This window comes from Meles meles, chromosome 5, assembly GCF_922984935.1.
Source record: "Meles meles chromosome 5, mMelMel3.1 paternal haplotype, whole genome shotgun sequence".
Classification (NCBI taxonomy): Eukaryota; Metazoa; Chordata; class Mammalia; order Carnivora; family Mustelidae; genus Meles; species Meles meles.
This window is the reverse complement of record NC_060070.1, coordinates 147636071-147659254: the sequence shown is the minus strand read 5'-3', so window position 1 is coordinate 147659254 and position 23184 is coordinate 147636071. Positions and strand designations below refer to the sequence as shown.

Genomic DNA, 23184 nt, shown 5'->3' with positions numbered 1-23184 from the left:
AGTACAGTTATCCCCCAATACCAAATAGTAGTGAGTTGTGTCAGTAAGGGAAATTAAAACCCAGGCCCATTTTTCCTCTTTTGTGCAGGGGGAGCATTTACATATCCCCATGTAATTATATACTACGACGTAATGATAGAACTATGGAATTACATACATGCTCACCACAAGCTAACAAAAATATGACAACATATTCTATGAAAATTGCAACTTGAAGAATTACCAAAAACATGCAAAGGCAAAAAAAAAAAAAAAAATCTGGAAAACAATTTCTGCCATCTTGCTTATTCATGTGTAAACATCCAATATGCTCAGTGCTTTGACATCTGTATTCATTTCCAGGTCTGAATCAGCTACAAACATATGACCTTTGATTGTGTGATTGATTTGTTAAAATTTCTGAAATATGTTACATAGGGAGCGAATTTCATATGAATACAAATATTTCTGTATCCTAAGTGACAACTTCTACAAGGCATTGAGACCCCTCAACAAAAGAATGTATTTACTCAACTCAGTTGTTCAAACATTTGTAATTTGTACCTAGAACTCTATTTTTTCACCATAAAGCTCATATTTGTAGGGTTTTTTTTTTCTTTTTTGCAGTTGTGTTACCAAAAATACTTGACAAGAGCATTCTATAAAAAACCTCTGTAGCTCGTGAAAGACAAAGAGAAGCCTCTTTCTATTTATGTTCCACTGGGACAACCTGACCTCTCTATGTAAACTCTCAGCAAAAAGAAAGACACCCAGTGGATTAAATGGCACAAGTTCCAAGCAAAAGTTCCTCCAGGTTTCTGTGCCCTCGAGCAACAAGCTGGCTTTTGCATCTGGCAAACATATGCAGAAAACTAGGCCAAATATGGTTGATAAACTTGGCCAAGTTCTTGCATGTGACCCACTGTGACAGCGAACCTAAAGTTCCCATTGTCGATTCAATTTCCAAAGGAAAATGTCATTTTCTTATCCATATGTGTCAATATTTAAGATATGGATATAAATAAACCTGTCTCACATGTTTGGCGTTAAAAAGTAAAGCAGTTTTTAAAATAACAAATGTACTGTATTTGTATTATTGGAAGGGGTGAATATTTAGAATAAGATGCATATAATGGAAACGAGTCTGGCCAAACAGTCTCAGCCCCACAGTCCAGGACTGAGAAGCACAGGAGAGGAATGCTGGCCAGTGTTTCTGCCAGGTGCAATGCCTTCGACGTTGACCAGAGGAATTGGCTGCCATGACTAAAGTCTAATGCCAGCTGAAACTTCATGACTTCAACCACTGTTGAAAGCCCAGGATTTCTAGAGCTTCTACTAGTCATCAAACAACAGAATTAAATATGCTCCAATAGTCATATGCTTTAAAATGTTGACCACAGGGGCGCCTGGGTGGTTCGGTCAGTTGAGCATCTGACTCTTGATTTTGGCTCAGGTCATGACCTCAGGGTCCTGAGACGGAACCCCTAGTTGGGCTCCCCACTCAGTGGGGAGTCTGTTCAAGGATTCTTTCTCTCTCCTCCTTCCTGTGGCCCTTCCCTCACTCATACATAAATAAATCGTTTAAAAAATAAAAAACAAAACAAATGTTGATAATAGGACTTCCATCAATGTTACTCTCTTTCAACACACTTGGCATCTTGGAGGCGTCTGACCATCGTAGGAACAATGATGAGGACATGAATGTTTGCACAGCCCCTGCCTCCAAGACACTACTGGCCCGAAACTCATGCAACTTGGGAGTTTCAAGCTGCTTCTTTGGGATCTCGTTTTTCAAACCATTTTGCATTATGTCAAGCAAGATGGAATGATTTGAGTTACTGTGTCTATTACATTTTACTGCATCAGAGCAACAGTGGTTTATTGCACCATTACCAAAAAGCTGTATTCTTTTTTTTTAAAGATTTTTTTATTTATTTACTTGACAGAGAGAGAAATCACAAGCAGGCAGAAGAAGGCAGAGAGGCAGGCAGAGAGAGGGGGAGAAGCAGGCTCCCTGCTGAGCAGAGAGCCTGATGTGGGGCTCAACCCCAAGACCCTGGGATCATGACCTGAGCCGAAGGCAGAAGCTTAACTCACTGAGCCACCCAGGCGCCCCAAAAAGCTGTATTCTGACAAAGTGCCTATCAGCACACAACAACTCAGTAAAGAGGAAACAGTTCCCTACTACCCCATTAAAAAAAAAAAAAATTACCAGGAAGATATAGGTGACATTAATATATAGGTCTCTAAGCATAGAAAAGTTACTATCTGACATAGGAAAATATTGAAACTCTACAAATTATCTCTCTTTTACTGTTGCACGTAAGGGTATGTGTACTACACCAGGAACCCCTCCATACACATCCCAGTCCCACCCACTAAGCTTACAACACTCCACTGGCCCTTTCCTCTCTTCGAATGACACATTTTCCCATCCTACTGACGTCTTCCACTGGTCTTATAAGCAAGCTCCAGTCACTTTCACCCTTAAAAACCACTCCTATTTCCATGTCACTCTATGCACCGATCCTTCTCTTCTATCCAAACATCTGGGGGAACTGAAGTATTTTTACTGGCCCATCTTCTTCATATCACATTCATTTCCGAATCCAGTGGTTTCTAGTTCCGATCTTTGCTAGTCCAACGGAACCCTCTCCTGCTAATGTTGCAGGTAATTTTCCAAATTGCTAAGTACAATGGACATTTTCCATCCCTCACCTGGGCCAGCAGCTTTGTTAAATTTGCTCTCGTTGACTGTACCCATTCTTTCTTTTTCAAGATTTTGATGGGGGGGGGGGGCAGAGGGAGAGAGAATCTCAAGCAGATGGCCCACTAAGTGCAGAGTCCAACACCGGGCTCAATCTCATGACCCTGAGATCATGACGTGCAGCTAAGAATGAACCATGAGGACTCTTGACCTATCACTCTTATGCATAGTTTATGCATCACTATGGAATGACTACAAATTCCATTGGTGCCTACAGCTCCCAGAAGTTTTCTCTTCTCTTGCTACCCGACATGGGGCTTTAGACAATTTGTTACCCATGTTAGTGGAATTCTTCCTGTCGGCATCTGGACACATAGGCCTCTGGTAAGCCAGGGCTTGCACTCATCTCTCCTTGGAGGCACTCATCCTTGGCTTTCAGGTCACTTGGCTGCCTTGGGACCCCAGCCCTCTCATGGGTTGAAGAAGTGGTATGTATTTACAAATTTTCTACCATTTTGTTGTTGTTGGAAGGCTGGGAACACTGTTCTTTTCATATTTCTACGTTCCAAATAGAAAAGTAGTGACTTTTCAACCAAGATCCCAAAGCATTTCTAAGGGTAAAGAGAGATCTCCACAACCAGCGATTCTACAACAATTGGTTATTTATGGGGGGGTGGGGGGGGAGGTGAACTTTTACCCACACTTCACATTACACATGAAAATGTATCTTAGATTATCACAGATCTAAACAGCAAAATTAAATGATAAAACTTTTAAAGGAAAACATAAAAGAATATCTTTGTGATCTTAGGGAAGGCAAAAATTTCCTAGAAATGCAACCATGGTAATTAAAGGAAAAAATAATAATGTGAACCTCATTAAAATGAAAACCTTTGTCCTCTGAAGACGTCATTGGGAAAAATAAGCAGATAAAGCTACAGACTGGGAGAAAATGTTCACAGCACACAGATCTGACAAAGGAGTTCTAACTGCTACAATTCAATAATACAAAGACCAACAACTCAATTTAAAATATGGGCAAAATACTTGAATAGGCATTTCACAAAGGGATATACGTGAAAAGCCAATAAGCTCAAGAAGTAGTGCTCACCAACATTAATCATTTTGGAAATGCAAATCAGTCACATGAGGCCCCATTAGACACCTACTCAAATGGCTGAGATCTGAGAGACTGACACCGCCAAATGTCGATGAGGACATGAAAGGGGGCAAAAAAGCAAAGAACAAAAAACTGAATTCTTACAAATTGCTATTGGGAGGGGAAAATGGTATAATCTCTTTGGAAACGGGTATGGAAGTTGTCTGTAAAGTTCAACACCTACTCTTTGGTATTTACCAGAGAGAAATGTAAACACACACACACATACATATAACAATCTGGTATAAAAAGTATTCCTAACCACTTAATTTGTAATGCCCACACTGGAAACAATCCAAGTTGGAAAGTGGATTAAAAGAAATTTGTGATACACCCCAAGAAGGGAACACGATAAAAAGGGAGAATCACAATAGAGCAAGAGCATGGATAAACATCAACAATCTTTTCCTTTAAAGATTATATTTATTCATTTGACAGAGAGAGACACAGCAAGAGAGGAAACACAAGCAGTGGGAGGGGGAGAGGGAGAAGCAGGCTTCCCACCGTACAGCCCAGTCCCAGGACCTGATCACAGGGACTCAATCCCAGGACCCTGGGATCATGACCTGAACTGAAGGCAGACACTTAATGACTGAGCCACCCAGATGCCCCAAACATCAACAATCTTAAGAGAAGGAAAGATCCAGCCACAGAAAGTACATAGTGCTTGACTCCACTTCCAGAACTGGCAAAACTGATCTATGATGAAATAGTCAGAAGAGTGTTTGCCTTCTTGAGTGGAGACCACAGGTCTGACTCTAAGAGGGCAGGGGTGTTCTTTATGGGGATAAAAAGGGTCCACATATTAACAGAGGCACAGATTATATTCATCAAAACCCATTGGCTACATGCTTAAAATATGTGAAATTCTCAATCTGTGTATCGGTGAAGTCTATCTCAATAACAAGCCAACAGTGACAAAATGTGCGCGTGCGTGCGCACACACACACACATGCTTTCTCTGGCCCCTCCATGAAGAAGCACACCCCCCTCTCCATCTCCAAAACTGGGGTCTGCTTTGGCATTTGTGATCATTTTCATTCAGATGTGGCATTTCAGCATATGCTAATCTATTCATCATCTCTACTGCCTATGACCATGGAAGCTTCTTGAAGGTAAGAACCTCCTGGAAGTTTGCCATTATTGATCCCGTGTTGACGGCGGGGGCGAAAAGGCAGTAACTGACCTAACCCGAAGCTGAACTTCGTTTTGTCCTCAATTATTTAGATTTCTTCTCTGCTTGCCCGCAAGGATTTTTTGATATCAGAAGAGCTAAAGCGTGGGAAACGCACTTTGAGACCTATCAGGCACTATACAACGTACGGGATGATATAAACATGAGACCTCAGCTGCTTATCAAAGACATCGAACGTCAGACGGCTTAAAACTTTTTGTAGAACAGCCCGTTATGCTTGTAACCTTTCCTCTGAGAGTCGCCTTCCAAAAGCAAGAACGAGTCCTGGGGAATCAGGCGGCGTGACGGCTAACTGTCTAAACACAAGGACTGCTCACTTTCCTCAAGTTCATGACTTTGCCTGAACGCCATGACTCAAAGGCACTTTTCGGGATTAGAGCGTCACAGCACTATCAGTCAGATGGAGACTTTCGACCTAAGCCTCTCTTCCAGCGTTTACAGAGTCATAACTAATTAGAGCCTGTCCACACCTCCCCTGAAATCATGTTAGCAAGACCCACGTTAAGGTACCTTTATCGCTAGCCCGGGTATAACACGGTCCTTTAAGCCATCCCAGGCAGTACTGGGATAAGATCTTGTCCAATTTCAAGATGCCTTTAAGAGAATCAATGGGTTGGTTTCAAGGAGGCCGCAGACAGAGTACCATGGTTCCAAAAAGAAGGTCTCAGTCACCTATCAAACATATAATCTGGTGGATAATTACACACACAGAGACATGCATACACAATCTCACCCGAGGACACAGCACAGAGTTCCTAAAAATGGGCACAGTATTTCAATCTAGCCCAGAGTACAAGGAGGGACTGGAGCATTCTGAGGGTCTCCTTGAGCACTGGGCACTAAGTTCATACCGTCTGGGTTGAGAGACGGACAATGTTCGATACTCAGGACAGATAATTACCAAAAGATCAATAGACACCTTTTCTTTACTTAAACTCTCTTCTATTCTTATCAAAGTGGAGATTCAGTTCAGCTGAAGAAAGGGCACAATATGATCTTTGTGAAGCTCTAAGTCCAAAGAAACGAAGGGGAAAAACCCCTCTTAGCTCAGCACACAATTCGACTCATGACGGTCTTTTATTCACGGTCACTGTCAAGGCTTAACCACCAAAATGGATTTACTCAGCCTTGCCTGTTTACTTGAATCTGGTTTATACCTACAGTGAAGAGAGTCACTTGTAAAGCAACAAATTCATGCACAAATTAAAAACAGTGCGTGTTTAACGGTCTGGAATAAAAAGAAAAAGAATAAAAAAGACTTTCTTCTCTGCCCTATAAAAGCCAGCAATCTCCTGAAGCCCCTTTGAAGGCTAGGGCACAAGCATTTATAGTCACTGCACTCGAAATGTTATCATTAGACCAAGTTTTAACCATCCATTACCTTTAGGAATTCTGGAAGATGACAAGTCGTCCAACAATTTAGACAAAAACATTTAAAGTTCAAGCCACTGTCTGTCCATGTATCTCTCCTTCACACTTGCTTCTTCACATGCTTTTACACAGAAACAAAGACTTTGGGCAAATGGCGTTAGATTTTAAAAATACGAAAAGTCCTGTGTTATAATAATATTTTCCTAAGAATGCCACATTGATCTTGAGAATGGACTCTGGGGGTCCTGAACACCTAACACACAGTGAGAGAGAAAGAAAATGCTTTTATAGACTCATCAGGTGTCCCCCACCCTGTTAGTCATTAACCATTAACTAGTCACAATGACCCATAACGCTGATCCAGCTCTGCATCTTTTCAGACCCGGGGCTGTGATGCCAAATACAGTCCTGGAACCCACAAACTGTGAGGACCAACTGACAGTCGATGACAGTTTCTGCCCGGGCCGGGAGCTGAATCAAGAGGCAGGGCAAAACTCCCATCTGCTGTCCATCTGCCACCCTGCCCCTATCAGAAAAGGTTATACCATGAACCACTGACAGATGGGCATGGCAAAGATCTATTAGGGAAAAAGAGAGGTCTGAGATGATTAGAATAATGACCTTTGATTCGACATAGAAATCCCAGTAGTAATGAAAATCATGCATAATTTCAAGGTCTTTTAATTGTGCTAGACAGATAATGTGTCTTTGGCCAACAATAAAAAAGGAAAAATGAGGTTTGCCTTCTACCACTAAGTACAGAGTGCACCAAGTACTATATATCCTAGGAAAAAAAACTTAATCTATTCTGTATCTCTGTATAGGCACATATATATAAATTCTTACCTGAAGTTGTTTTTCTCAATGACACATCAGTGAAGTTCAGTATAATGTAATTAGGCTAATAAAACAAACATTTCATAGGTTTTTGGTAGGGTGCATTTCCATCAAAAGCCTACTCTATAGAAACAGGAAACTGGGATAAGTCAGCTCATGTTTTAAACAAAAGACTAAAGACAAAGGGAATAGTAAACGCCTGAGCTAAAGCTAAGTGTGTGTTATGTTTCCATAGCAAAAACAGCCTGTGCAAGGCAAATAAACCCCCTAGACAAAAGGTAGCTATTCAATTCACACAAGACATAAAGTCTACCTACCATGCGCCAGGCAAAGTGCTAGATTCCAGGAATAGACAGATGAGTAAGACACAGATGGCTTTGGTCTCCAAGGAGCCTGTAGTCTCATGAGGAGATGGACATGTAATTGTTTATTATATGGTAAAGTCAAATAGCATAGCAGGGAGAAGGCATGCTACCGTGTGGTTGGTCTTTGAGGGAGAAAATAATCAAATAAGTTATTCAGAAAAAAAGAATCCCATAGAGCTGGTATGTTTTAATTTTCATATGCCTTTTATAGATATACAATGCTTAATTTTTCTTTACAGTTGGTACAAGAGAATCAAATATGGACAACCCATGTTTCAAAAAAAGGGCAACTAATCTCTCAAAAATGTGAACATATTTTAGCATAACTTGTACATCTGGGGCCATTTTTCTTCCTTTTATAGCCAAGTATCTTCTAAAAGTTGACATGAAAAAGGGATAGAGAAATTGCTATAATAAACACAATTTATAATGAACTTGTATCCTATGAAAAATGTGAGCTATCTCCACAAAAAGATGTGTATAAGAAAATTCCAAGTGTTTTTATTCATAAAGCCCAAAATGGAAGAAAGCTAGCAAGAGAAAAATGTATAACCAAACTGGGGCATATTGACAAAATTAAATACTCCTCGCCAGTGGAAATGCAAGAACTATAGATATGTGTAACACATGAATCTCAAAGCATTATGGGAAAGAGCACACCCTGCACGATTCTATCAACATATAGTTTAAGAACAGGCAACAAACATGTGCAGACAAAAGTCAAAATGATTAGCTCTGGCTGGGGATGGAGGATCCTGAGAGGGAAGGGGAATGAAAAAAGTTCCAGGGATCAGGGCTGAGAGACAGGATCCAGATCTCGATCTGGGGTTACACATGGAGAACGTGTATTTGTGAAAAGACAATCTGGTGCTTCCCACGAAGATCTGTGCATGGCACCCAATGCAAATGACCTCTCAATTTTGAAAATGTAATCACTGGGATAATTGGACACCATAAAATAGAGACTAAACACGAGTAGTTTCTACATTCATGTTGCCATATAACAAAATGTCTAACTGCTGCCATCATTTTACAAATAACGATGTCAATGCAGAGAATTGCTATTTTTATACCAATTTCAGGGAACAAAGAAGAAGGAATGCTTGGGAAGTGCATATTACAAAAGTCTTTCACCTGAAATGCAATGTGATTCTCCTCTGAGCCTTATTCAAATAACCTGATCTAATGCAGGGTCAAAAGGGTATCTTAAGCATATGGAAAATCCTATGTTTTGTCGCATAGGATTTTTAAGAAAACAATATCATTTCATTGTTGCATAAAATGGCCTTGCTGCCCTCATTCTTCATTTGCTTAAAAGTCTCACTTAATCACTACCCAACAAGCAGAAATATTTAATACACAATACACAATTTTTTTTTTTTTTTTTTAGTGCATTCTATTTTAATCACTAAAAGACTCTTACAACATCTTGGAATGGCCTGTGGTACAGGGGTTTGGCAAAGTTCAAAAAGGTCCCCTGAGAAGAAAAATAGATTCTACAGAGATGGTATTACTTGTTTTCTCCTGAAACTGTAATGGTTCAACAACAGTTTTTAAAATACAGTAATAGGTGAAATCGAAGTCAAACCTTTTCTTGGATTAGCCTCAGTTTATTCTGAGAAACAAACAAACAAACAAAGAATATTGCACTATTTCCAAAATATACATCATTCAGACATAATAATTTATCCTTTGATTTTTTTTTATTTTATCATTACATAAACTCACTTTCGTGAGGAAGTTGGCACTGACCTACTATATGCATTTCACAACAGGAAATGTCAACGGTTTTTAATTCTTAAACTCCTTATTCTTAACGAAACATATTTAAATCACTACCAAGTATCAGTCCTAAGGGGCCTGAAAAATATACCTAAAGATTAGTTGTGCAATTGAGTTATATGTAGATTGATTCTGATGTCTCCAAACACATATAATCTATTTTATCTTTAACAATCCAGTGGAGGGAAAAAAGCATAGTACTGTGCTCCATGCCTTTTAAATAATGATAAATGCAAAGATTAGTTGGAATGCAGAATGTGAAGTATCACAGGAGCTGTTTTCTTAAATTGTGTTTGTGTGTGTTTGTTATAAGCACAATTTGACTATCACTTCTGCTCTTTTCTGCACAACTCACACCGGAAGAGAACTTTGTCACAACGGGTTTGCGTTATAATATATATATATATATATATAGTTAGACAGATACAGACATCCATATGCAGGCAACGCATATACGTTTACGTATCTATCTCAGCCACCTGAAGACTCTCCATAGCAGGCAGATGAGGTAAGAGAATCAAAACGTTGGAAAGTAACTTGTACAGTGATGAGTTTCTCATTTCAATTTTTCTTGGGCAGTATGACCCCAGTTGCAAAGGTATTAGCAATGATGGCTGCACAAGTAGATAAAATCTCAGATAAACTCTTTCTGGCAAAAAGAATCAGAAGGGTTCCAGCAGGCCGGAGAGTTTAGAAAGAACCCCACAGATGAAAGAGTAAGAGAAAGGGGACCCTTAATTCTGTAAATAAGTATCACTTAAATTCCTGAGCTAAGCACGTACAAGACAGTCCCAGTGAAGGTATCAAAGGCACTGGGAGCTGAATGAAGATCTGAGACTTCTGACCCCATGCACCAGACAGACAGCAAACCAATAAAGCCACGCCTGAGAAAGACGAACTGAGGTCTGAATCACCTCCCAAAGGTGAGACACCACTTACAGCCCGAAGCTAAATGGCCTAATAGCCGCTAAAATAAACATCAACATCTCCAGATGGTTATGATAGAAATATTATGATAGACTCTGCACAACACAATCTTCAGACTACCCAGAATACAATCCAGAACTACTCAACACACCAAAAAACAAACAAACAAACAAAAACAAGAAAATATGGTAATTTCCCAAAGGAAAAGACCAAAAAAACAAAAAAACAACAAAAAGAGGATCTAGGTATTGAAGCTATCCAAGACATGTAAGCAGCTAGGATAACTATGTTCTATGAGTTAAGAAAACACTGTGGAAATAAATGAAAATATACGTGTTGACAGAGAAAAGTAAATAATTAAAAAAATGAAATTCCTGGAAACAAAAAATACTTAAAAGGAAAACCTCACTGGGAGAATTCTATAGTGGTATGGAAATAATACAAGGAAGAATTAGGAACTTTAATATAGATCAACTGAAACAATCCAAATCTAAAAATATAGTGGGGGAAAAAATGAAACAAAAAAAGAAAATCCCCAGAGACCTGTGGGACATTTCCAAATATGTAACATACATAACTGGAGTACAAGTAGAGGAAAGAGAAACTAAAAAGAACTTTTTAAAATAACAATTGTATATACTTAAGGTGGGCAATATGATGATTTGATATACATACATGTAATGTAATGATGACTAAAGTCAATATCTTGCTGGCAAATCAGCAATATTCAATGTAGTATTACTGCCTGTATTATTATGCTATACATTAGAACTCTACACTTGCAACTTTGTACCGACTGACCAACATCTCCCCAACTACCCCAACTCTATACCTCTAATAACCAATATTCTAATCTCTGTTTCTACGTATTCAACTGTTTTAGATTCCACATGTCACATCATGCCATTTTTGAGAAAACAATTTATGTAACTGCCGTTAAGTTACTAAATATAGTCACATACATAAATTTACAGATCTGAGCACAAAGAAAACCACATCCAGACATCGTAGCTAAAATGGTGAAAAACAAATATAAAAATTTTTGAAAAAAAATCTGTATCTATCGGGCCCATTGCACACAGGGGAATGGTTTGAAATACTGAAGATTTCTCATCAGAAACACTGCAAGCCTAAGGACAGAACATTCATCTTCATGGGATAAATGGATAAAAACATCAAACCTGAATTCTGTAGCTAGTGTAAATATCGAACAAACATGACAGTGAAATCAATGCATTTTCAAATAAAGGAAAAATAAGATAATTAGTCACCAGGTGATATGATATACAATATTTGCTAATGCAAGTTCTTCACAATGAACGGAAGCGATACCAGAAGGAACAAAGAAAGAGTAACAGAAATGACAAATTCCTGGATAATGTAAAAGATTAATTTTCTTTTTTAAGTTCTTTAGAATACATATAATTAAAAGAAAAACTATTTTATTAGCGGGTAGGATTTTCAGTGTATATTGATATGATACATATGAAAGCTAGAACATAATGGTCAGTGAGGGATAAACTATATTATTGTAAATTTTCTACGATTCATGTGAAATTTTACAGTATTAAAATAGACTGAAATATTTCATATGCAAAATGTGATTCCTAGAGAAAATACTTTTATAAAAGAAAATACAAAAAGACTTTGCTAAAACACATACATTAAACTAAACTGGAATAGGAAAAAAGACTCAAATAACATAAAAGATCACAGGGAAGAAGGAAGTGAAAATATATAATGAAGAGCGTAAATCAGTGTCTGAAGACACTAATTAAATGGCACTGACTGGCAAAAGGAATATAGAAGCTCGAACCACTATACACTAAATGTAAGAGAGACACTTTAAGCATAAAGAAAATAGATTTACAGTAATGAATAGACAAATAGCTACTAAGCAGTTAGCAAACAAAAAATGGAACTTTAATATCAGAGAACACAAATTTCAAGACAAAAAGTATTTCCAGAGAATAAAAGTAATATTTCGGATGACAAGAGGGACAAATTATCAGTGTTACTCCTAAAAATACATAAAACCAACACTGACAGCACTGAGGGGAGAAACAGACAATTCTACACCCTGGGCAAGAGATTTTAATACTCCTCTGAGTCATTCTTAAACTAGATTCTACCCCTCACCAAAATCACCAACATGAAGAAGTTCTCAAAAACTAGTTAACACTTAAAGAACCCTCAATTACCGAGTTCAGAATCCACATTACTTTCATATATGCATAGTACATTCACCGAGAGAGATCATATTCTGGTTCATAACGAGGTCAGTATTAAAAATTATCAGTCATACTGATTATATTCTCTGACCACAACACAGTTAAAGTAGCAAACAATAACACTGAGAAAAACACAAAATATCAGTAAATTACACTTCAAAATAATACATGTATAAAAGACAAATCCGTAAGATAACTGGAAATGATTTTGAATATACAAAAAATTGTGGCATGAAGCTGAAGAAGAACTTGGAGGGTAACTCATGACTGTAAATGCTTATATTAGAAAAAACAAAAGAAAGAAAAAGAGTTCAGATTTCCATCATAAAAAGCTGTCAAAAAATGAATTTAACCCCGGAGTGACTAGATGGAAGAAAATAGTAAAAAGAAAAAAATCAGTGAAGGGAAAAAACTGACAAAATCTAATAGTTATTTCAGGAAAAAAAAAAATCAACAAAATTGACAAAGCCTTAAGTGGAATGTTTAAGAAAATGAGAGGGGGACACAAATCGACAATACTAGGAATGAGACTTCATCATATGGATCCAATAGGCTTTAAAAAGGTAAAAAATGCAATACAACAGTAAAATGTGGGACAACTATAAAAAACTGATAAATTTCTTGAAAAATGTGACTTACCAAAGATGACATATGAAAACAAAAAGAATAATTATGAAATTAAATTATTATATCTTTCTGTAAAGAAAACTCCAGGCCAAATATTTTTAGTAGTGAATTCTGGCAAACTCCCGAGTCATTTATTTTTTGTAAATATTTTCAGAAAATAAAAAATTTGGGGTCACTACCCAACTTTATTAGGCCAACATAATGCTAATACCAAAATCTAAAGGATAGTCTATAAAAAATAAAGTCACACTTCAATATCCCTGCAATAGATGTAAATATCCCTAACAAAAATGTTATCAAGTGTAATACAATGTGTCTGTGTGTGGGGAGGGGGTGTATCTGTAAACACAGTGAGAGCATAACCAATGAAATTTTTCTTAAAATGCCAGGTTTAACCTGCAGAATAGGATAAAGAAGAAAAATATCGACACTTCAACAAAATGCAAAACAAAAAGCATTTAACAAACTTCAACAACTTTCATGATATTAAAAAGAAAGAAAGAAAGATAGATCGGTCTCAGCATATTAGGAATAGCAGAGAATTTCTTTAAACTGATAAAGAACATCTAGAAAAAACCAACACAATATCGCCGTTCAAGAGTGAAAGACCTAATTTTTTCCCCACGAGGTAAGAAGGCAACAATATCTGCTTTCAATATTGTCACTCACCATTTTACTACAAGATCTACCCGTTGCATTAACAGAAGAAAAGAAATAAGTAACAGTCAAAAAAGCATTAATAAAACTGTCAATATTTGCATGCTTCTAGGATTGCTTACCTAGAAAATACCAAGGAACCCATAAAAGTCGGCACAAACCTAATGAAAGATTTAGCACTGTGCACATGAACGTTAATATTTTTAAAAGTCATCCTATAATGATGTATTAGTAGCAAATACTGAAATGAATTTTTTTGTAATTCCTTTTATATTATGAGGAAAAAACGAAAGCCTAGGAATGAATCCAAGAAAAGATACCCAATATCACTATACTAAAAACTACAAAATATTACTGGATTAAAGAAAAAATAAAGAGGAAGATGTACCATATCCATGGACGACAACCATCCCAAACTGATCTTTAGACTCCATGTAATTCCAAACTAAATCAACAAGGCTTGTTTTGTGGTAGAAATTGACCACATGATCCTAAAATTTAAAATTTCAAAGAATCTAGATAGCTAAAAGTTGGAGAATGTGGCTTACCTTCTTCCAAGATTTATAAAGCTCTTCAAGAATGTGTGTTACTGGAGCACCTGGGTGACTCAGTGGGTTAAGCCGCTGCCTTCAGCTCAGGTCATGATCTCAGGGTCCTGGGATCGGATCGAGTTCCGCATCTGGCTCTCTGCTCCGCGGGAGGCCTGCTTCCTCCTCTCTCGCTGCCTGCTCCTCTACTTGTGATCTCTGTCTGTCAAATAAATAAATAAAATCTTTAAACAAACAAACAAACAAAAAACCAAATGCGTGTTACTGGCAAAAAGAGGCAGATCCACATCGGTGAGAAAAAGAATGTGTCCAGAAATAAATCCACATATAAAATATAGTCAAATTTTGACAACTGTGTCAAGGCAGTACAATGGGGAAAGAAATGATGTTCTCAACAAGTGAGGCTGGGTCAAATGGAAAGCAAAATTGAAAGAAAAGGTGCAATGATCCTTACCACACATTCAACAAACATGGATTCAGAAAAGAATCTAGACCCAAACATACAACCTAGAATGGTAATACTTCTAAAGGAAAACATACGAGAAGATACGTGCAATCTCATGGTGGGTGGTTTGAGCAGAAAGAACCTGTAGGCACACAGAAAATACAAATAACTGAACCTAAAATGGATAAATCACACTTCTTCAGAACTTAAAACCAAGCCATGTTCAGCAAGAAAATTTTCTCAGCACCATGTGAGATGAAGCTCTTGTATTCAAACTCGTCAAAAGAACATTTACAATAATGTACAGCCCATTAAAAAAAAAAAAAGAAAGAAAGAAAACAGGTAAAAGATTTAGAAACTTGACAAAGGAAAATATCTAAATGCCAAAACAACATGAAATGATGCAAACATCGCTTTTCTTCAGAGAAAAGCAAATTAAATACACATCTTTTCGATTGGCTAAAATGAAAAAGACTGACCATAACCAGCACTGACAAGAATTTTGAGCAAACAGAACTCCACATACTTGTGGTAGAAATGTAAAATGGGGTAACCACTTGGGAAACCATTTGGTGACTTCACAAAATGTTGAGCATAATCCCCATCCTACAACTCAGTCATTTCAGTTTCTAGGTATTCACCCATAAGAAAAGAAAACATATGCCCACACGAAGATCTGGCAGCTTAGTTTGCAACTGCCATTAACTGGAAATTAACCTAATGTCCCAGAAACAGATGAATGGAAAAGAAAATTATGGCGTATCTGTCCACATAATGGAATAGCACAGGGCAAAGAAAAAAAAGGAAAAAGAAGGGTGCCTAGGTGGCTCAGTGGGTTAAGCCTCTGCCTTCAGCTCAGGTCATGATCTCAGGGTCCTGGGATCAAGTCCCGCATCGGGCTCTCTGCTCGGCAAGGAGCCTGCTTCCTCCTCTCTCTCCCTGCCTACTTGTGATCTCTGTCAAATAAATAAATAAAATCTTAATAAAAAAGGGAAAAAGGAAATTCTTATACACACAATAGCACAGACTATCAAAAATACACTAAAAACATGCTAAGTGAAGACGATTGGCCCGAAAAAAGTGTATATTTACGATTCTCTTTATGTAAAATTATAGAAGATGGAAACTACAGGGAAAAGAAAGAAGCAAGCCTATGGTTGCCTAAAAATGGGTTTGGAAGGAGGGAAGGACTGCAAAGGAGCTCTAAGGAAAGTCTAGGGAATGATGAAATTATTATTTATCTTGATTATGAAGATGTTTTCACTAGTGTATAAGCATGTCAAAATGGATCACATTGTATTTAAATATATGCAATTTTATACCTCCATAATGATGTAAAACAAGTATGTAATGGTCTTACACAAAGTCTACAAAACACAAACACAACCAATATTAAAAAGCTGTCAAAACGCATTTGGTTTAAAGAAATTTCATTTAGCCTTTTTTTTTTTTTAACCTCAGAATGGTTTTTAGCTTTTTAAGAATAAAAAGCAAATAATATATTTGAAAAGAGGCTATTGTATTTAGTTACACTGTTGCAAAGTCCTATTATTTCAAATGCAAAACTGTACAGTGTAGCTTTATAGAATTTGATTCCAGATCCCGGTGGGACATCTACAATTCAAATACTGAATCTCGTGATTTATTATGTATATTGACTATTACACTTCAGAATAATCAATAAAAAGATCCAAACTAGTGATCAGAGTAGGAACAAAAGGATTTATTTGACCAAAGAGACTACTTCCCTACAGTCAGATTATCAATGCATCGTTATATAAAGATTTAACATAAAATCTTAATATACATATTAAAGTCCAAAACACTTATTTTCTAAGTAAAAACACGCATGCCATATTTACAGGTTTCTTAAGAGAAATACTGATAACGCTTTGCATTCCCATGGTGCATTTACCTGGGGCGTGCTTTCATGACTGCTGAATGGAGGGAACGATGATGAAACCTTTACACTAAACCCTAAGTCAGGAAAAAACTGTTACAGCATGGTTTTGCTTCCTTTTAGCTCCGCTACCTTAACAACTCATGGACCTTCAAATATCAGAGCAATAAGTTAAGAAGGTTGGACTTGATGATCTTTTAAAATTTTCTTTTGGCTTTGAAATGTGTTTCATTCTTATCCCCACACTAGCAAGGAAAGCAGGCTCAAATGCTGGCTAAGGGGGTTGTACAAAGAAGCAGGGGCCATCTGACCTGCGATGGAAGCACCAGGCCCTGTACCCCCAATAGCGTGTTCCTTCTACTGCTCTGTAAGCCCACTTGTGGGGGTCTTAGGAATGACAGACGGGCTTGTCATCTTCAAGACTGCAGAATTTCTCTTTGAACAAGGAAAGAAAAGACGTATAGCATGTGATAATGATTCTAAGATACTTGTTCCTTTATTTGTTCTTAAAATTCCTAGTACGTGAGATGAGGAAGAAAAATAATTTTTTTAAAGATTTTTTATTTATTTATTTGACAGAGATCACAAGTAGGCAGAGAGGCAGGCGGTCGGGGTTGGGGGGGAAGCAGGCTCCCCCCTGAGCAGAGAGCCCGATGTGGGGTTCGATCCCAGGATCCTGGGATCACGACTTGAGCTAAAGGCAGAGGCTCAACCCACTGAGCCACCCAGGCGCCCCCAAAAATAATTTTGTGAGAAAGTAAATTTTATCACTGATTTCATCTCAATATTTATCTTGTGTAGATCTTTAATAAAGGTGGGCTCAATGAACCAACCACCAGCATCTCTTCTCTCAAAAATAATTTTGGTTGGGGCGCCTGGGTGGCTCAGTGGGTTAAAGCCTCTGCCTTCGGCTCGGGTCATGATCTCAGGGTCCTGAGATTGAGCCCCATATGGGGCTCTCTGCTCAGTGGGGAGCCTGCTTCCCCCTCTCTCTCTGCCTGCCTCTCTGCCTACTTGTAATCTCTGTCTGTAAATAAATAAATAAAATCTTACAAATATATATAATAATTTTTGTTGAAAAAACACAAAGTCTGGGCTCCTGGAAGGCTCCGTCAGTTAAGCGTCTGCCTTCAGCTCAGGTCATGATCCGAGGGTCCTGGGATCAAGTTCCACATTGGGAATCCCTGCTCTGTGGGGAGCCTGCTTCTCCCTCTCCATACTATTGTTCCCCACTCACTCCTGCTTGCCCTCTCTTATGCTCATCCTCTCTCAAATAAATAAATAAATAATTTAAAAAAATACATTAAAAAAAAAAACACTTTATTAAGAAACTAGAGAGTAACCACAGACATTCAAAGCAAAACTGAGGCTTCCTGCCCACTTCCCTTTTTTATCCCCAGGCTCCGGGTATCCAGATTTAGAGAGCAGCACAATCACACAAGAAGAATATGGGTTGTAGAATTAGAGGCACCAAATTATTTAGGATTAGAGGCACCTGTTGTTTCTATATTTATTCTTCTTGATAAATGTATTGATTTTATTAATTTTAGTATCTGTTTAAAAACTTTGGATCTCGAGAGATTGGATTTCAACACCTTCCCCTGCAAATCAAGATCATGTCTAACAGAAAAATGGCCTTCTCCCTCATGATTTCATTATGAAATTTTTCTTACATCCAGAAAAGTGGAGAGAAGCGCACAATGAAAACCCATTTTCCCTCCACCTCAATTCTACAATTAACATTTGGTAACATTTGCTCTTTATCTGATATCTATTCATCTTTCCATCCTTCAGTCCTTCACTCGATTTTCTGTTCCATTCCAAGGTTATTACAAATCTCAATACAGGGACGCCAGGGTGGCTCAGTGGGTTAAGCCTTTTCCTTCAGCTCAGGTCATGATCTCAGGGTCAGGGGATCGAGCCCCACATCAGGCTCTCTGCTCAGCAGGGAGCCTGGTCCCCCCCCACACCCGATCTCGCCTACCTACTTGTGATCTCTGTCAAATATATAAATAAAATTATAAAAAAAAATTCTCAATATAGGTCACCCATAAAAACGTCAGCATGCAGGACAGACTTCAAAATATCTCAAGGGCTTCATGAACAAAATTCATATGCAGGGAAATACATAAATGTTAATGCTCCATTCAATTAATTTTGACAAACATATATACCCATTTAACACAAATCTCTATCAAGATAAAGAACATTACCATCCCCCCCAAAATTTTCCTCATGAGCTTCCTAGTCAAGTCGCTGCCCTCAACCCTCCTGTTTGGATGTTTTCACTACACATTGATTTTGCTTGTTCAAGGACTTGACATAAATGGATCCATAGAGTAGGTATTCTTTTCTGGAAGTTTCTCATGCAGCATAACGGTCGTGGGGATTTATCAATGTTGTTGCAGGAATCAGGAGTTCTTTTTTACGGCTGAAAAGTGTTCCAGTTATGAATCTTACCACTGATCTACTCCTGTCTTGATATGGAATAGCTATTTCCACTAATGGCTATTCTATTCTATTATTTGACAGAGAGAGAAAGAGAGGGAGCGTATAAGCACAAGCAGGAGGAGCAGAGGGAGATGGAGAAGCAGACTCCCTGCTGAGCATGGAGCCCAACACTTGGCTGGATCCCAGGACCCTGGGATCATGAGCTTAGCTGAAAGCAGACGTTTAACCGACAGAGCCACGCAGCTGCCCCAATGGCTATTCTAAACAAAGCTGCTATGAACATTCTTCTCCAAGTCTTTTTATGGACATGTGTTTTTATTTCACCTTGGAAAAATACCTAGAAGTAAAACTGTAGGTCCCAGGGTACATATGTGTTTAGTTTTATAAGAAATTACCAGACTTTTGTCCAAAGCGGTTGCACAAGTGTACATGTCCACAAAAGACTTCAAAGCTCAAGTTGTTTCATATGCTCACTGAACTTTGTTGTCAGTCTTTGTAAATTTAGCCATTCCCTAAATACGGTTAAATTTGCATTTCCCTGATGATTAATGATGCTTAGCATTTTGTGTTCCTTATCGATTTGTACATCTTCATTGGTGAACCATGCAACCAAGTTTTTGCCTCTGTTTTTATTGAATTGTCTTTTTTATCACTGAGTTGTGGAAATGCATTATGTAACTGAGGGCAGCAACGCTCTGTCAATGATACGTACTTTGTCAATTTCTTAATGTTTTCTCATTAGCTCGAATTTTCAATTTTGATTAAGTCCAATTTATCGGTTTTTAGGGTCTGTGTTTTCTGTAACCTAAGAAACCTTTGCTTGCCCCCCAAAGATATTTTCCCCTAAAAACATTATGTCAGTTTTAATTCTAGGTTTGTAATCCACTTCAAATTAATTTTTGTGGGTGGCGTAAGGTAGACATTGATATTCCCATGTTTCACGGTACCTTTTTTTTGTATAAGATTTTATTTATTTGTCAGAGAGTGGCAGGGGGTAGAAAGAGAGAGAGCAAGCACACACATGCACGGGGGAGGGGAAGGCAGAGAGAGAAGCAAGTTCCCCGCTGAGCAAGCAGCCCGACGCAGGACTCGATCTCAGGACCCCTGGGACCATGACCTGAGCCAAAGGCAGATGCTGAACCGACTGAGCCACCCAGATGTCCCACGGCACCATTTTAAAAAAATAATTTCCTCTCTCCATTGGAATGTTTTGGCACCTGTGTTGGTAACCAGTTAACTATATAAGTATGGGTCTATTACTGGGCTCAATTCTATTGTTTGACTATTTGTTGTTTTTTGTTTGTTTGCTTCATGAAGCAATCACAAAGTTTTGATTACTATAGTTTTATAGGGAGTAATGAAGTCAGAATTTGTTCTTTTTCAAGATTTCTTTGGATATTCTAGGTCCATTTCATTTTCATATATATTTTAGAATCACCTCTTTCTGCAAATCCAAAAACCGAATAAGACGTTGGTTGGCATTACAGTAAATCAAGATATCAGTCTTGAAACAGAGATCTCAACACAACGTGCTACATCAAGTGGAATTTTAAAAAATTATTTTTCCAGGGCACCTGGCTGACTCCGTTGGTGTAGCAGGCAACTCCTGATCTTGGGGTTGTGGGTTCAATCCCCATGCTGGGCATAAAAATTACTTAATAACAAAACCTTTAAAAAATTATTTTTCCCATTCTTTGTGTTGCACGTAAAAATACCTTTAAGTTTGTCTATCAACAACATACCCTGCAACCTTGCTAAGTTCATTAATCCTTGTGTTGCAGATTCTTTAGGATACTTGGTACAATCAACTATGTAATCTGTAAATAGTTTCACCGTCTCCTTTACCATCTGTATCTCCTTTTCTTCTCTTGTTGTATTGTCTAGGACGTCTGAAACAAACAACTGAAAAAGAGGAGAGTGGACACCCTTGCCAGTTTTCGGGTGAAAACATTCAGCATGTCACCATTAAGTAAAATATTAGTTGAATATGTGTCATAGATGCATTTAATCTGGCAAAGTTCTCTACCATTCCTACTGTTTGAAGTACTTGTTATAAATGCATGGTTCACATCATAAATTTTTCTGCCTTTATTTAAATCATTGTGTAGGCTTCCTCCTCTATATTGTACCTTTGGATGAACTGCATAGATTAATTTTCAAATACCTAGCTTTGCATTTGAAGGAATAAACTCGATTTGTTTGTGATATAATCATACTTAGCCTTGCTGCATTCTACTTAATAATATTTTGCTAAGGTCTCTACTTTTTGAAAAAAAAATTTTTTTTGGTTTAAGATCAGGATTGTAACAGCTACATAAAGTGTGTTCTTGCCCTTCTCTATCTCCTGAGAGATTTTGAGGAAGATTGGTACTATTCCTTCCTTAATTGTTTGATAGAATTCACCAGTGAAATCATCTGGGCCATGATTACCTTTTAATAATCACTGTGTCCCAGGCACTATGTAAGACATTTTATCTTAGGTCTGTAACAGTTCTTCAAATGATATAATACATTATTTTACACATGTCAAAATTAAGGACTGGCAAAGATTAAGTAATTTACCCAAGGGCATGTTGCTAAGATGTCAGATATAAACACACAGCTATGGCTAGTTCTAAAGTTCTCCCTATACCACGAAAAATCATGATAGACTGCAAGCTACACAGTTAAGTACCACTTAAGAAATCTTATCACTTAAGAAATGGCATTCATTAAAGAAGCAAGTGGCTCCACTGGTCATGTGTGCCTTTTCAAGACAAAAAGTTATTTCTCTAAACTATATTAAATTCAAAGTTCAATTTCAGACATGCCACTAATCGGAGTCTTCAAAAAGGTATATTACACAATGAAGATAGTTACATTTAATATTAACCCCAGATCACATTCACTCCAAATACACTCACACACACATTCATTCACTCCATCCCATTTTTGTTTCAAATAGGTGATGATGTAATTGTGCTTATCTTGAGCCTACAAGAAGGCCCAGTCAGTCACTGGCTATGCTTTCTCCCTCTCTGGTAGCTCAACAGCCTATAAAGGACCTGAGAAGACTTTCTAGAATGGATTAGACAGTGGAGTGCTAATTAGGAAATAAAAGAACCTTATAAAGAAATCAAATTTGTGCAACACGAATTATAAAAATAAATACATAAAAAATAAAAAATAAAAAACCCGACATTGAAAAGAAACACCCAGACCTTTAGATTCTTTATGGTTCCCTGGTAACCCAAAAGAGGTAGATGCTATTTATTTCTCAAGATACTTCATTGCCTAATGGGTTTAGGTCATGAGTCAAAAACGAAAAACAACAACAACAACAAACCCAACACACACCAGTGGTATCAGACATACTGGTAAGTTGGTGTACTGATTTTTCTCATGTGTGTAAAGAATTTTAGAAAGAAGATGCAGACACACAATACACTTTCTAATATTTCTAATATCATTTCTTTCACTTGAAATTACTAAAGAAGCAAAAAGGAGCAAGCTAACTACCCAGTCTATTACCAGCCACACTTTATTGCATTCATTTTTCTCCACATCACAAATGCAGATTCAGAGTGCTGCGAGTTTCCCAGCACACGGAATGAAGGGAAATAATGAGGCTGACAGGGCTCAGTTTTGACAGTGTATGTAGCTGTTCATAGCTTTTCATTTTTTCCATAAACCTCACCGGTATCAGTACGTGTAAAGTTTCTAACACTTCCAGCTAGGAAATACTTCACATAAGAAAAATGCTTTCCTTGGAGTTTACAAATGCCATTTGGTCTACTTTTTCAGCAAGGGTTTGTCTAGTTAGATTATGAGATTTTTCCTGGAGAGCGCCAACAAGAGAAGGTCTCCCATGCTGTCAGGAAAGGAGAGTTATATTTTTGTTCCTTGGAAGAAACATATAATGTGTAATGGGCAAAATGTCAAGTGGGTGGGGAGCGATTAGCCCACATAAATCTCCAGAGAGAGCTCGAAGAAAACAGAATTCTGAATACGATATGATACTAAC

The 23184-nt window shown here is 37.8% G+C and overlaps 1 long non-coding RNA gene across 2 annotated transcripts in view; it reads right to left on the bottom strand.

Annotated features, from left to right (window-relative positions):
• Positions 1-14488, bottom strand: part of LOC123941897 — a 224789-nt gene extending 210301 nt beyond the window's left edge. For both annotated transcript variants that reach the window (XR_006818366.1, XR_006818367.1), the window contains exon 1: positions 14386-14488. This is a non-coding gene — a long non-coding RNA (uncharacterized LOC123941897). The remainder of the gene's footprint in view (positions 1-14385) is intronic.
• Between the last annotated feature and the right edge of the window lie 8696 nt (positions 14489-23184).